Source organism: Hippoglossus stenolepis, chromosome 2 (assembly GCF_022539355.2).
Source record: "Hippoglossus stenolepis isolate QCI-W04-F060 chromosome 2, HSTE1.2, whole genome shotgun sequence".
Lineage (NCBI taxonomy): Eukaryota > Metazoa > Chordata > Actinopteri > Pleuronectiformes > Pleuronectidae > Hippoglossus > Hippoglossus stenolepis.
The window spans coordinates 6,908,558-6,923,722 of record NC_061484.1 but is presented as its reverse complement, the minus strand read 5'-3'; the positions used below and the strand labels follow the sequence as shown (position 1 = coordinate 6,923,722).

The following is a 15,165-nucleotide window of genomic DNA, read 5'->3' as shown; positions in this document are numbered from 1 at the left end:
TTTAGGTGAAAGGGATCTATTGGCAGAAATTGAATATAAAATAATCCTAGTGATTTTTTTCACTATTGTGTGATCATTCAAATTGTACAAAGTTTGGTTTTCTTTACCAAAGGGTGGCCCCTGTATATTTAAAAACTTTATATTTACATATGGAGCAGGTCCTCTGAGGCAACCATGTTTTTTACAGTAGTCCAAACTGGATAAACTAAACACCTTTTGAGTTTTGGCTCACTTGTTGGCCTGCTTTAATACTAATTCCTAATTTTTCTCCACTTTGTCTGTATGTTGTCTCCAGAGCCGGCCCTTACAAGTCCAATAAGTGGTTGCTTATGGGTTGCTAATCTTCTGTTTGCTTGCTACAACTGGTACAATTATATTGTTATGTATGTAACACAGCCTGTGTGTGGGTGGCAGGGCCTCCTTCATCAGTGAGAGAACGACTTGCGGGTTGGACAGTGTAAATTGTCTATTAATGTTAGTTAATGTAATATTTACCAGATGAATGTTGGCAGAATATTAAGTGTGAAATGAGGAGAGAGAAGATTAATGTAATCTATGGTGCATGTTTGTATAAAAAAACTATAGAATTTTAGTTGTTTAAAAAAAATTGACCTTATGTATGATTTAATTATATTAACTGAGACTAGCCTTAAATGAATAAGGGCTATAAGTGTATATTCTGGTCAGCCCACTGCAAAGCAGGTTCCCCAAACTTATCCTGCATAGGGCCCCCAGATGTACAGAGCCGGCCCTGGTTGTCTCTTTTTTAAGTGACATTACATAATAACCAAACAGTTCACAAAACCCAAAGCTTCATTTATAAAGTTCCATTAACCTAAAATCCAGCTTCAACAAACAGTTGTTAACCAAGCCTGTGCACTACTGCGAGTTTGAATCTAATTCAGCTTCATTGAAAGTAATACAACTGCAGTATAAGATCATGAACAGGACACAGTTTGTCTTTCCTAAAGTTGTGTTTAACAACTTACCAATTAAAATAGAGATGCTGTGTTACACAAAAATCACGTTTATTTAGATTTTTAAGTAATTTTTACAGCAACAATTTTTTTTAATCACAACGAAGCACACTGATACATTCACTGTCCTCTCATGTTTGTGTTTGTCCTGCATTGATATTTAGAAGTTGTGTATGTCTGTGGCCACTAGGTGTCGACAGTGATTCACAAATCAAAGATGTTGAGTCCCACCTCCAGCAGCTTTTCTCCAAAAGAAGAAAAAAATTCTAGTAGTGCCACTTACTCACCATATGTATTTCCTCAAAAAGTGTCATCACTCTTCACATTTTGCCAGCGGAGGAACAATGATTCCTTGTCTTCCCACTGACATTAAGGTTGAGATCACAAAATCTGTCTTTTTCTGGTGTGATTAGATAATGATCAATTTAATTTGCTCCATTTTTTCAGTTTGAACTGTCGTGTTCTTTTTTCCTTAGGTAGAGAGAGTAGAGTCGGTCTTGGTTCAAAAAAGTATTTATTTAGAAGCAATGAAAAGCTACTACATAGCTATGGGCACTCAACGTACAGCCCCAAGCCGCCTAATACCGCCGGGGAAGTCAAGAGTCGCCCCGAACGGACGGTGGGTGCAATATTTATAATAGTAGGTAGAACTTCATTGGTCAATAACGAGGGGGAGTCACCGTGGCTAGTGCACAGGCTGGTCCCAGCCTCTAGGCACTGGAATCCGCCAATGATGAGGAGCTGCTCCCAGGTTCGCCCCTCCTCTGACAGTAGCTGGGAAAATCTTCACATTCTGACAGTGTTTGGTTTGGTGTTTTTAAAACAAGCCTTGAATCGGCTGACAGCTTGTGAGTTTTCAGTATGGCATGCGCATTTTCTAGACAAAACAACGCCTTTCCTATCTGTCCTTCAGACCCTATTGGCCGCTGCTTGAATTCTTTCTAAGGGTATTTCACAGTTTTTTAAGAAAACAGTGCATTCATGTATGTGTGATGTTTGAATAAAGCTAATGGAGTTTAGGCTGTAATATAGCAAGTTAGGTATGAGAACAAGTTAAAGTACAGTGTATTGTATGCCACAGATGCACAGTCTTCTCAAACAGGCATTATCAGACAGGTGCAAGACTGAACTGCGATGTGACGCACACACACACACACACACAACAATCAACTTCAAGATTAAAACCAGCCAGCAACGGCTACTATCAGTCACTATGTGAAGGCCGCACATTTTCCCACATATTCAGCCCAAACTGCCCCTGCCCCCACCCCTGTCCAACATACTGCATTTGTTTAGAGTTCAGTTTCATTGCCATCTTCACAGACACGTACTCAAAGAAAAACATAGATTTTAGTCTTAACAGAACCCGAGGTGGATTATTGCAGGTTGAAGAACCTCTGCATTAACTTTGCCAGACTTAATGCTGTAATTTTCCATGGCTCTTACTTTCCCCCTCTCTCTCATCCTAACTCCCCTGTAAATTAATGGTCTCTCGCTCTTTTCTTTTTATTCTCCCAGTGACCTAACCCTAGCACCACTTTCCCCCCCTTAACCCTCAGCTGGCTGAGCAGTCAGCCAGCTGCTATCACAGCAGCCATGTGATCTATCAAGGTAGGGGGTTAGGGGGTGAAGGAGACAGGGGTGGGGGGAGGGATGGAGGGGGAGTGCACGCAGGGAAGGAGGAAGGAGGAAGGTTAGAGGAGGAGGGATCTTGGGGGCTTGAGAGGGAGTCAGACAGGTTGAAAGACGTTCTGTAGAAACGCAGGCATCCCCCTGCTCTTTGCTGGATGTTAAATAATCCAATCAGGCCTCTCTCTCATTGGCCGTCAGCATCTCTCTCCATATTGTTTCTAGCTCAGCCTCCTTCACCTGTTATTTCTATATCCCTCCAATCATCACGGACAAACACCTGAACTGTCACTCATGTGACACATGACACTTCACAGGGAAGCACATCAGTATGTCTCTCACCTTCTCTATGCATGTGTGTGTGTCTGTCTGTGTGTGCATGTGTGTGTGTCGACCTATGTACTTCACCCACCACTGGATGACAAGCCCCTGCAGCAGTCAAGGCACACTGCAGACATACCCACTGCATGTGTGTGTGTGAGTACTTGTGCAGATATCTTTGTGAGGACCATTCAGAGCCCACAACCTACACAGTGAGGACATTTTGGCTGGTCCTCACTTTCTGACCCACTTCTAATGGCCTTAAGGGTTAAGACTTGGTTTAGGTTGGGGTTAGGTATTTAGTTGTGATGGTTAAGGTTAGGGTAAGGGGCTAGGAAATGCATTATGTCAATGAGTGTCCTCAGAACTGTAGAGAGACATGTATGTGTGTGTGTGTGTGTGTGTGTGTGTGTGTGTGTGTGTGTGTGTGTGTGTGTGTGGCAGTACCTCTTGGACCAAACATCCTCAGGTAGCAGTGTGAACAGTACGGCTTCTCGTCATACTGAAACACAATCAGCAGGACACATTGACTGCATCATACATTTATTTGCTTGTCCTATTTATGCATTCACTCGCTTTTTGTTTTCATTATTTCCCTCATTCATTGTTCCTGTATACCTGTTGTCCGGCTGTGAGCTGTCTGTTGCACTTTTGACACTTCAGACACAGAGGGTGGTAGTCCCTCCCCAGGGAACTCTTCTTCTCACCTGGACCAAAAAATATGAAGGCTGCGTTAATGAGAGGCAGGGTGGGATGTTTTTATGTTTTTTTTCTATTATCTATCAACCAAACAGTCAGAGGAATTTTCCTTTTTACACATTGTACTTAAAAAATATATATAAGCTCTGGATTATTTGTGACGCTGAGTCAAATGAGGATATTTTACAAATACGACTGTGACAAATAAAAATGGCACAATCATTAATATTAGCATCAAAACAGTCATCAGAATAAACATTTTTTCCAGTTTTTCACTGAAACATGATACTGACAAATTCAAGATTATTTAAAACATACATTTACAGTGATGGTTGATGGATGAAAGCGCCCACAATCGAAATCTCCAGTAAGCCAGATCCACTGAGTTAACAGTCAAGTTGTGAGTAGGAGAAAGTTTGTAATCACAGACTGCAGACTGGGGCAGCTGGCATGGCAACAGAAGTTTGGACAGATTGGACTAAATTAAAAGAAAAAAGAAAATGAATAAAAAAATATATATATACTTCCATCTGTCTGGCATCCAACTCTCACTGTATGACTCACCGCTTTACTAACCAGAACTACTGTGGGCAACGTACTGTAGGAAGAGAGGGGGAGCAAATAAGATAAGTGTTTTAACCTACCACACACACACACACAAAGTCACTCACCATCTCAATATTTATTTCCAATAATAGAAAATGCTTCCAAGCTAAGGTTAATTTGAGTGACACATAACGTGTATGTGTGTGTGTTTATGATGCTGATTAGCATCATTAATCACCTCTGATGGCACTCAGAATGTCATTGGGTGCTGGGGTTAATGATGACTCACAGTTTGACATTACAGGGGGCATTAGGATTGTGCCCTATTATAAATGTCTGTCAGTCTTTCTCTTTCTCTCTCTTAATGATAAATAAAGCATCACCACCACTTCCCCTGGAACACGGGACTGAACTAAAGGTCCATTATTCCCTATGGTTAACGCTTCAGAGGTCTGAGGTCCCTGGACCCTGATCTGGCTGCTACTCGGTCAGTGTGCGCTGGAAGATGGGGTCAACGTGTGGGTAGATACTTTCAGAAAGTAGAAGAGATAAAAGATGTGTCAATGGTCTGTATTGCGCTATTCTAGTCTCAATGACCACCCACAGCACTTTACAGTACAGTTTTGGCATTCATCCATTCATACACATTGATACATTGCATTTATGTACAGCACAGAAAAAGGGGAAACTGGAATCCAAACACCGACCCTGTGGTAAGTGGACAACACGCTCTACTTCCTGAGCCATCAAAAATAGATACAAAAAAAATAATGGGAAAACTGCTGTCCAGCTACTGAATTATTTTAGCCGGCAAAATCACGTATGCCCTGTATGGTCTCCAGTCCTGGGAGGGAGTGGTTATTTGTGGGAATTGTTGGGTAATCATTTTTTTGTCCTTTTTTCTTTTCACAAGTCTGGTGTGTTTCTCTTGTGTGTATTCCTTTGTAATACTATTTTTTGAAATGAAGCAAAGTGTATGATGAACTTTGGTAAATTTCAAGCAATGCTTCACAATAGATTATGTGTGAGAAAAATATAAGAATAATACAGAGTCTGTCATATTAATGGAGAAAGCTGCAGATGATCAACTGAAAACACTGTTTCTTCTTCACCAGTGATGCTGCTGCTGCAGGAGGCGGGGTCTGGTGTTACCTGTTCGCTCTGATTTAATCAGTGGACCAATCAGCCTTCTCGTTATTGATTACTTTTAAAAAATATACAAAAAACAACATGAAAATTTAACACAATGCATTGTAAAATCTAAGAGGAGGAGAGATATTTGCTATATATGTAGTAGAGTAAAGTAACCAGAAAATAAATCTAATTAAGCACAGACACATGAAACACATACTTGAATACAGTGACAAAGTAAATGGCTTCCCACCACTGCACATAGTGAAGTATTTGGGGTCAGTGGGTGTTATCTTGTCCACATACATGTTTGCCAAATACAGAATGCAGATTGAAATATTGCCAGATAACATTTTTGAAGGTGCGTGAGGACAACCTCTTCTTTTCCTCCTCCTGCTTCCTTTTATCCTCCACCTGAGCCCAACAGGGCCTCAACCAACACAAACAGCTGTACAGGTGGTAAAACTCTTATTCTGCAACACATTACAACAAGATTCTCTTTCGCAGCAGTGAGGCTTTGAATAAAGACACACGATCACACGCCTCTGAATCCAGTCTCCATGATAATCCTGCATGCAGTTCCAGATGTTTAGCTGTGCCGTCTACTTTAACTTCAAAAGCACCCAGTCAGAGACCAGCGCTATAAATAGTCCGCTTCACATATACATTACTCTTCCAATCTGAGTCTGAGCAGTTGCCATGTCAGGAGCATTTTGTTTTTCTTACAGCCAACACGCCATCTACTGGCCTGTTTTGGAATCATACATGTGTGTCATGAAAACCAGACGTGGCACCATTTGGCCTCTAGATGGTGATAGATTTATAGATCCATTGAGCAGGACCTCAACTCGACCTCAACTCAATCTATGAAAACTTACAGGCCTTATGGGAAATGTACTGTATATACTGCTCTTCATATAAATGCATTTGCAGCAAATGCAGTTTTAACGTAGCTGAATGTATTTTACAGTGAAAGTTGTTGAGATTCAGGGTGCGTTCAAGTAACACAGTGTTTAGGTGGAGTTTCTTCTGTATATGGACAAACAGCTGTGTTCTCTGCTAGCTCTGCTGAAGTAGTCTGGTGCTGTGCTATGACAATATGTCTTGGCAAGACTGGAAAACACCACACACACACAAACACAAGTACAAACACATGTTAAAGTTTGGCTCCTACTGTGTAATATGGTGGTAATTTGTTCACTTTCAGCACATTTTCCCTTTTTCTTGAATTATGTCCCCTCGGCCTCTCTTTCCCTTTTTTCTTCCTTCTTTTCTTCTTTTTCTCTCCTCCAGCCAATAGTAACATAACACAGTGGGTTTTCAAATAAGCAGTGAGGATTGTCTGTCTGGGTTCAGTTTATGTGCCGTGTCCACACAGACACACTTCCGGTGGGGTCCCCACTTCATGATGACGCTACTTTAAAAATGACTTAACCCCACCCTAAGTCACTTAGCTGCTTACTCCTGCAATGCCTGCTGTCCTGATTTTTTTTTTGTGAGGACTATAACAAATTTCTCGCTTTCTTTGTGGGCAAGATAAATAACATTAGATTAAACATTATCCGCTCACTTTCTCCTCCAATCCCCTGCTCCTCTCAGCCTATGATCCTGAAGAGTTTCTCCTATAACACTCCAAGATCTCACTAATTTGGTCAATCGAATAAAAATCTTCTCCTGTCCCCTTGATATCTTACCAACATCTCTGTTTAAAAATGTCATTGGCTCAATTGGTCCTGCTGTCCTCTCTATAATTAACTGCTCTCTATTATCTGGTCAACTCCCTGCTCAATTCCGACTGGCTGTTATTCAACCTCCTATCTAAAAACAAATACTGATCCCTCTCTATCCCGAAATTACAGGCCTATCTCCAAACTGCCTTTTCTTTCAAAAATGTTGGAGAAAGTGGTAGCTAAGCAGCTCACAACTGCAATAGATGAACACAATGTCCTTGATAAGTTTCAGTCTGGTTTTCCGCCGGTTGTTGGTTCTGTTAGATCTCAGTGCAGCTTTTGATACTGTGGACCACCGTATCTTGGTTGAGAGTCTTGAGCAGTGGGTGGGTATCACTGGGTCAGCCCTGCAGTTGTTCTCCTCTTACCTCTCTGATAGGAGTTTTTCAATATCTGTTGGTAGTTTTACCTCCTCATCTGAAACTCTGTTTTGTGGTGTGCCCCAAGGTTCAGTCCTTGGTCCTATTATGTTTGCCTTGTATATGCTTCCCCTCAGACAGATAATAAGGCACTTTAAAGGTATCTCCTATCACTGCTACGCAGATGATATTTAGTTATATGTCTCTGTTAAAACACAAAACATAGCTAAACTGTCAGTTTTAAATAACTGCCTGAATGCTATAAAGAACTGTTTGACGGATAATTTCTTGCAGTTAAATGCAGATAAAACAAAAGTCCTCATTTCTGCCCCTCCTAGTCTTGTCCCAAAGATAAGGGATAATCTTGGGTCTCTTACCCCGATGGTTAAATCCTTCATAAGAAATCTAGGTGTCACTATGGACGAGGCCCTTACTCTGGACCAACATGTCAAATGTCTGATTCGCTCATGTTTTTTCCAGCTGAGAAACATTGTAAAAGGCCCATTGTGTCTCGAGCAGAGATGGAAATTCTCATTCATTCTTTTATATTGTTTCGTCTTGATTAATGTAACTCACTTTTCACCTGCCCCAGCAAAACTTTCTTGGATCGTTTGCAAGTGGTCCAAAATGCTGCTGCTAAACTCCTTATCAGGTCCTCTAAAAGGTCTCATGTGACACCGATTCTGATTGCTCTTCACTGGCTATCCATTAAATTCAGAATCCAATTAAAGTTCTTGTGATAGCCTACAGAGCTCTGCATGGTCAGGCACCTGTATACATTATAGATCTGCTGCAGCCCTATGTCACCAGCAGGTCTCTAAGGTCCTCTGATCAGGTTTTGCTGGTTGTCCCCCGATCCAGACTTAGGACGAAGGGAGACTGTGCTTTTGCGTTTGTGGCTCCTAAACTTTAGAACTCTCTCCCTTTGGTCTTAAGATCTGTGGACACTTCAAAAAGCAGCTAAAGACTCATTTATTTAGACTAGCCTTTGTGTAATTGTCTCTAAAGACTCATTTATTTAGACTAGCCTTTGTGTAATTGTCTATTTGTTTTATTGTGTTTTCTTATTGTGTTTCTTATTTGTATGTGTTACAGGTCTCAGGTTGAGATCCCATAAGCAGATAAGATTTCCTGTATAAACAGGAGAAAGAATGAGAGATGGCAGGTGCTTCTGTCCAGTGCAGCTTCGCTCTGTAGAATTTATTCACAAATATGCAAAATAATAATTTTCTTTCTTTTCATCATGTTTGTGTATCTTGTTCTACGTATCCAAATGTTATCTTAGCAATACAAATATCCAAATACAAACAATACATCTCTCTTTACACTTTCTTTCAAACAGCTGAAATAAAAACACACATTCTCAATTTCTCTGTTCAGTGAATTCAGTGTAATATTGTATTCTCACTTTAACCTGTTATCATTCCCTCAGAGGACTTTAACCTCTTTTTTTTTCGTGTTTTGTCTGATATTACACTTTTAGAATTAAATTTGTTTTATGAGATCAATGCCGGAGTCGGATCTTCAATTAATTGTTCTTATCCAATATGCAGTTGTTTTATTATAAAAGGTCGCTGCTTACCTTTTAGTTGATCGCGGTCTGCATTGGAGAAACCACTTCTTTGTCGATCTCTTTTTCCTTCCCCTCTCTCGGGTTTTATCAATTGACTTCCTCTATCACGTCGGGGTCACCAAATTGTTGGCGGAGCAACGTTGATCACCTCATTCTGTTCTCAATTCTCCAGTCCGCCGTGTTCATTTGATTAGAGGAAAGTCACACACATACAAGGTAGTTATCAGACAAAAATGTTTTATTATAAATCATGATACTTACAGAGTCTCTGGGCTCAGTTCCTCTGTTCACCAACCCCGAGGATGGATCATGAGGAAATCAGCCCCGGACAACATCGTCCGCTGATTTTTATACACATACAATCTGGGTGGAACCTATATCTCCTGTCCCACAGCCTTGGGCTGTGACCTTGGGCTGTGAGTTATGTTTTCGTCGGTATTCCCCTACTCAGTCACATGTTCCTCAGTACTTTTCTACTTATGACGCATGAATATCTAACAACATGGTAGATGGAGAATACATCTTTATGGAGGTGAGGGGGCTGGGAGAGCACCCTCACCTGCACCACGGAGGATCAATCAGCACAGGTGAGAGCTGTTAGCTGATTGGTCCTCACGCTTGAAAGGCAGCGTCTGCGCTGCCTCCAGACACGCTCCGACACAGGACTCGGAGGACTCGGAGACACCGAGCTGGAAAGCTAGTCGCCAGCAGAGTTTGCTGGCCCTTTATGTTCTGAGTTTGGTTGTAATTATTAATAAAGTATGCTTAAAAGCAACACGTGTGTCTCTGGCTGTGTGGGAGAGCCCCGTGGCATGGTCGACTGCCACACTGCCGCCCAACCTGGGGCTCCACGCAGCCAGAGAAGCGGACCGGCAGGCGGAGTTGGTGCTGGTACGGATGGTGGAGGGCCTGGCGGCCGTGTACCGGGAGGAGAGAGCAGAGATTTGGAGGCTTGGCACACATCCGACGTCATTATCATCCCGAGATAATGCATTTGACTCCACATAGAGCACCTTTTTCACCACTTCTTGTTGTTCATTAGTTAAATTGCTTATATTGACTGGGGAATGCCACAGCTGGGGCAGTTGCTCCGTCCAACTCTCACCTGTGCATGGTCATGTATGGGTTCCTGAGCCCCTACAAAGTTGACAATTGCCTCCGCTTTTTCACTATCAACCTGCATGGCATCTCTCAGCAGTCTAGTGTAATTTAAAATTATACCACTATACTAAACTATATATTATCTCTGCTTATGCATACTATTTCTGCTTGTGTAACTGCCAAGATGACATCAGAGCCACAAATCTGAGACTGTGCTTGTCTAACCCCACCAAGACCTCGAAGAGGACTTCAGCCTGTGTCTGGACCTCGATGAGGCCTTTAGCCTGTGTCTAGTCTTATCTCCTGGGATTTCACTGTTCACTCGGTTCCCACGTAGTTCACACACATACATAGTTCACTCACTCACACACACATGGATCGTCATTGCCAGGTAAGTTAAAGGTGAGTTCAATCCATCCATCATTTGGCATCAGCTCTCCATCAGCTGCAGTGAGGTCCAGTTCCCTGTCTGCGAGAAGCTCACTGATGGGGCGTCCTTCCTGTTGCGGTAAGTATTTTTGTTTCCATAGCCGGTCGATAATACAGCCCAGGTCATTATTATCGACTGGAAGACCACGAATCCACGATATCAGTCACCACATATCCACTCAGGTTACATTTCAATAGACATTTCTCTCCAATTAGCTTAGCTTCTCGCTGCGATACTGACTTTATATCAATTGCTGGTATCGGAGTGGGACTGAACACTAATGTCGGTCACATTTTGTCTCCCTGCCATGACCGGCGTGCGTTTCCCGACTGCTTAGGTCGGGAACCTAAATGAAAATTAACGTTTAAGGACGAAAATAAATTCTAAATTGTTTAATTATTGGTTGAAACAAGAAGTAAGCATAAAAAGGTTGCAGTTTGACAGCATGAATATTTTAAAATGTATACAGAATAGCAGAAGACAATGTAACATGCTAACTTTAGCCCATTGATCGTTTTCAGATACAAATGTATTGTCCTTTCTGTGGCTTACGATTGGACAACTCGACTCAGAACCCAAAATGTTGCAGTTCCTGTGGGCAAGATGTAAGCTTCATAACTGAGAACGTTTCTAAAGTGTCTAGAACCTCAGGTGAAGACCATGGGTCATGTCAAATTGTGTCCAAAGCTAACATTATCCTACTAAGCTGTTTGTATATTATCTACTGTACTGCATTGTATTACGTAATGTTTTTAGCTGTTAGCCAACATGGTGACAATACCCAACTCCCATCCATCAAGTTAAAGGAACTACTTTTAACCAATCTCTCGCTCTCTCTCTGTCTCAGTGACTGATGCATGTGCCATCCCAGCAAAGTCATGTGTTAACCAGTTAATGAAATACAGAGCACTAAAAGAAAAACATTTTCAAAAGGCCAAAAGAAATCAACAAAAACAATCAAGTTAAGTTAATATTGATGTTTGACATTGTAAAGTTGCATTGTCAGACACAACATTCTTTATCTTTTGCCTTCCATCTTTTCTGATTTCTGATCTAGATTTCTGTTGGGGTCATGAGCAAGGCCTCAAGCCGTAAGAGGGAAAATCCTACCTCTACATGTTGAACATCAGTGGTCATCTGAGCAACTTTTGGCAGCTGCCACGAAAAATCTCAAAGACTTCAATCAAGACATGGTAGATGGAGAATATATCTTATTCTATCCTGATGGCTCTCAGATAAAAAATATCCCTGGGACTGACACACCCTTTACCATTGAACACTACAAAGAGGCTATTTGAAAAGCGTATCAACGGATCACACTGTACATCTGCACCCTTGAGGTCTTGATTAAGTATTCAAATACAGTATATGTACATGTAAAACAAATCGAAATACTTTTTGTGATTAGTGCTTTGAGTTTGTGGGATTCAAGGAACAGTTAAGTTGCTTAGTAGCCTAGATATTTAATGTGTAATTTGAGGATGTGATGACCCCTGTTGCCTTCTTGGGGTACGATCTGGGAGTGACCTGTCTCTCTGTTATGCAGGTGGCTGATTGATTTGATGATATAAAGTTGACCTGAATAAAAACATATACTTGACTTTCCTTAAACGAAAAAACTGAAAAAATTTAATAAACAAAGTCATTAAAAAAAAAACAAAAAAAAAACGGAAGTCTGTCGTTTACGTAAAGTACTCAGACCCTTAGTTAAGTACTTTGTAGGAGATCCTTTAGCAGTTTAGGAGTGTTCTTCTTGGGTCACTATGGTTTATCCCATTTTTGGCAGACCTTCTCAAGGGTCCAGACCACAGAGTATGTTCCACTTCCATTTTCGCATTGCACTACCGTTAAGTAGCGGTTTTAATGCCCAACGGTTTACAACAGATCTTTTTGTGACGTTGGACTACGTCATCAGGAACACAGGTGAGGGGCCTGGCTGTGCTGACACATGAACACAGAGTTTACTGAACATGATGACAGGTCATCTGTCAAACTTAGTTCCTGTAAAGTGTTGACTATTGTACTTGTGTTGAGAAAGTAATTTGCCATCTTTTACTGGAATTAATCATAGTTAAGTACTTTGTAGAAGACCATTTAGCAGAATGTATTTTACGTAGTTGAATTTTGTACATTCTTTTTATCCTTTTCTTTTGCCAGTACTTTTTAATAATGTTGTATTATCTTATTTGCTGTCATTGCATTAGATTTTATATCATAAATACTGCTGTCTTTGAGTTGAAATGTTATCGTATTATTTTAGCTTGTTCTCATTGTTCTTTTGTTTTCTTGTTTTTATTTGTCTCTTTGTGAAACAATTTGTGGTGGCTGTTTTGAAAGGTGCTATGGAAAGATGTTATTAGGGCCCGAGCACCTCCGGTGGGAGGCCCTATTGAAATTGAAAGGATTTTTATTATTATTAGGGCGGGCACCTCCGGTGGGAGGCCCTATTGTATTTCGAAGGATTTGTCTTTCCCTTTTGGGGCTTTTTCAGGGCCTAGACATGCTCAAATTGTTACCAAAGTTTGCAGGGAATTCCTCCTCATCTACTGAACGCAACCATGTCAAACTGTATCAAACGGGTCTCAAGACATTGATAATGTAGGCATAAGATTACTGTGACTTTTCGTCAAACACCATAATAGTGGCGTGGCATCAAAGTTCATCAACTCGCCGTGACACACGAAATTGCTGTAACTTCGGTGTTCGAGGTTCAACCTCCCTCAAACTACATTTGTGTAGCAACAGCCCCTCCCTTAAGATATTCAGATGGTTTTAAGGAATGGGCGTGGCAAAATAACTGACTAGCGCCCCCTAAAGGGCAGCCCCGGCACTACGATTGGCCGACATCTACAAAAATCGATAGGGGTATGTGTCTTTTCATGACAAACAAAAATGGATAGATATGCTAGACCAAACAGGAAGCCCGCCATTTTGACTTTAGTGGCCATTTTTACTTTGACGAACTTGTCGTAGGGCTTTCATCAGATCAACTTCAACTTCTGGGAATGTCATCTAAACAAGATGGAGATATAAACTGACTCGGTATATTTGATTTCATGACACGGTGTGACCGTGGCGTGGCGTAGCATTTTGATGACACGCCATTAAAACATGAGGTTCTGTATCTCGGACATATTTGGTCCAATCGAGTCCAAACTAGACAATCCCGGCCTGATGACATCTACACAAAAATCATCTTTGTACTTTTAGTTACTTTTTAGTTACTTTCGTACTTTTGCAAATTTCGATTTAAAATGCTTGAGATGTTGAAGCTGGACACTGGTGGCTCAGGTGAAGACGTCATTATCTCGTACACTTAAAAACAGGAACGCATCTCCAAGGATGGAGTATGTGTAGCCATGTGGCAGTGTGCACCATGTGCCTTCCTGAAAAGCTGCGAATGCTTTTTTTGTTGTTGTTTAATTTAGGTTTATTTCTAAATTGGTCATACTGCTTATATGAGTGCTTTGTCACTACAACTAAGAAATGTATAATACTTGCACATTTCATATAAGCTCTTTTAGAGATTGTTCACAGCTGTACTCTTTAGCTCATAAGGTGTGCAAACTTGATGGGAAACAACTCTTATTTTACTGTAAATGTCTGAATTTATAGCCAACTCTTCAGTCTTTTCTTTGTGAAGAGGTGCATACGATTTTATCTTTTTCATTTCCATCATGTAAATAAAGGTTATAATTATGTCAAGAAAAGCAGAGTGGTCATTTGATAAAGGTTTCACACTTAGATAAAATAGATATTTCTTGTACTTTATCTTACCAGTTGACACCTGGTGACTGGTTGGGCAGGTGTGGCGTTTTTCACTTTATTTACCAATGTACAAACATACAAAATATGTGGACTATAGAACCCTATTATATTTTCAATGCAAGATCAATCAAATTTAGTATCAATCAAAGTTTTTGGATTTTTAAAAATACACAAACAGGCAAAACAACATTTATATAAAGACAAACAAATGATATTATCATAATAGATACTAAAAATAGTTTTGGCTGCTTTTTTGTTTTCCAAAGAAGAAATTGTTGAAATATATTTTTTCCATCTCCTTCACGAACACAAGGAATTAAAAATTGTTTTCATTTGTGAATATATTTTTATTTTTGAATTTACCTGTATATAAATTTACATTCATCATTTGTAGATGAGGAGAAACTCATCTTCCTCGTTACTGTGATCAGGGCAAATAAATATATGAATAAAGTTAAACTCAAGACAGTGAAGCTCAGGGGCGAGCTGCTAACTGAGACGGATTCGACGAATAATAAGGTAGCGGAACGTTGCATTGTGGGAGTTGTCAATGTGCTTTCGAGTGCCGCTATGATCAAGGAGAGTCTCCTGGCGTGAGAACTACAAGTCCCAGGTGCACACGTGAAGCGTCCTTTGACGGTGCACGTAGGGGCGCTATACAGGCGATATATATTTTTTAGGCTATATCGCGATACACGATATACAGTATGTCGATATTTTGAAATCTCTGAATCACTGTACAAATGTTAAATTCATAAAAGTCCACAGGAAGTGGCTAAGCTAGCGGACGTAAGCATTTACGACGGCCCCTGAATGCACCTCATGGAAGATATCAGCGGACATTCAGGCTTAAAACATGGTGTAAATGACCTCGTTTCCAGTCGAATATAAATGTCGGGGC

General features: G+C 40.7%; 1 pseudogene; it reads right to left on the bottom strand.

Moving 5' to 3' along the window:
* The window catches only part of LOC118117186, a 267,659-nt pseudogene that overhangs the window by 241,362 nt on the left and 11,132 nt on the right, over positions 1 to 15,165 (bottom strand).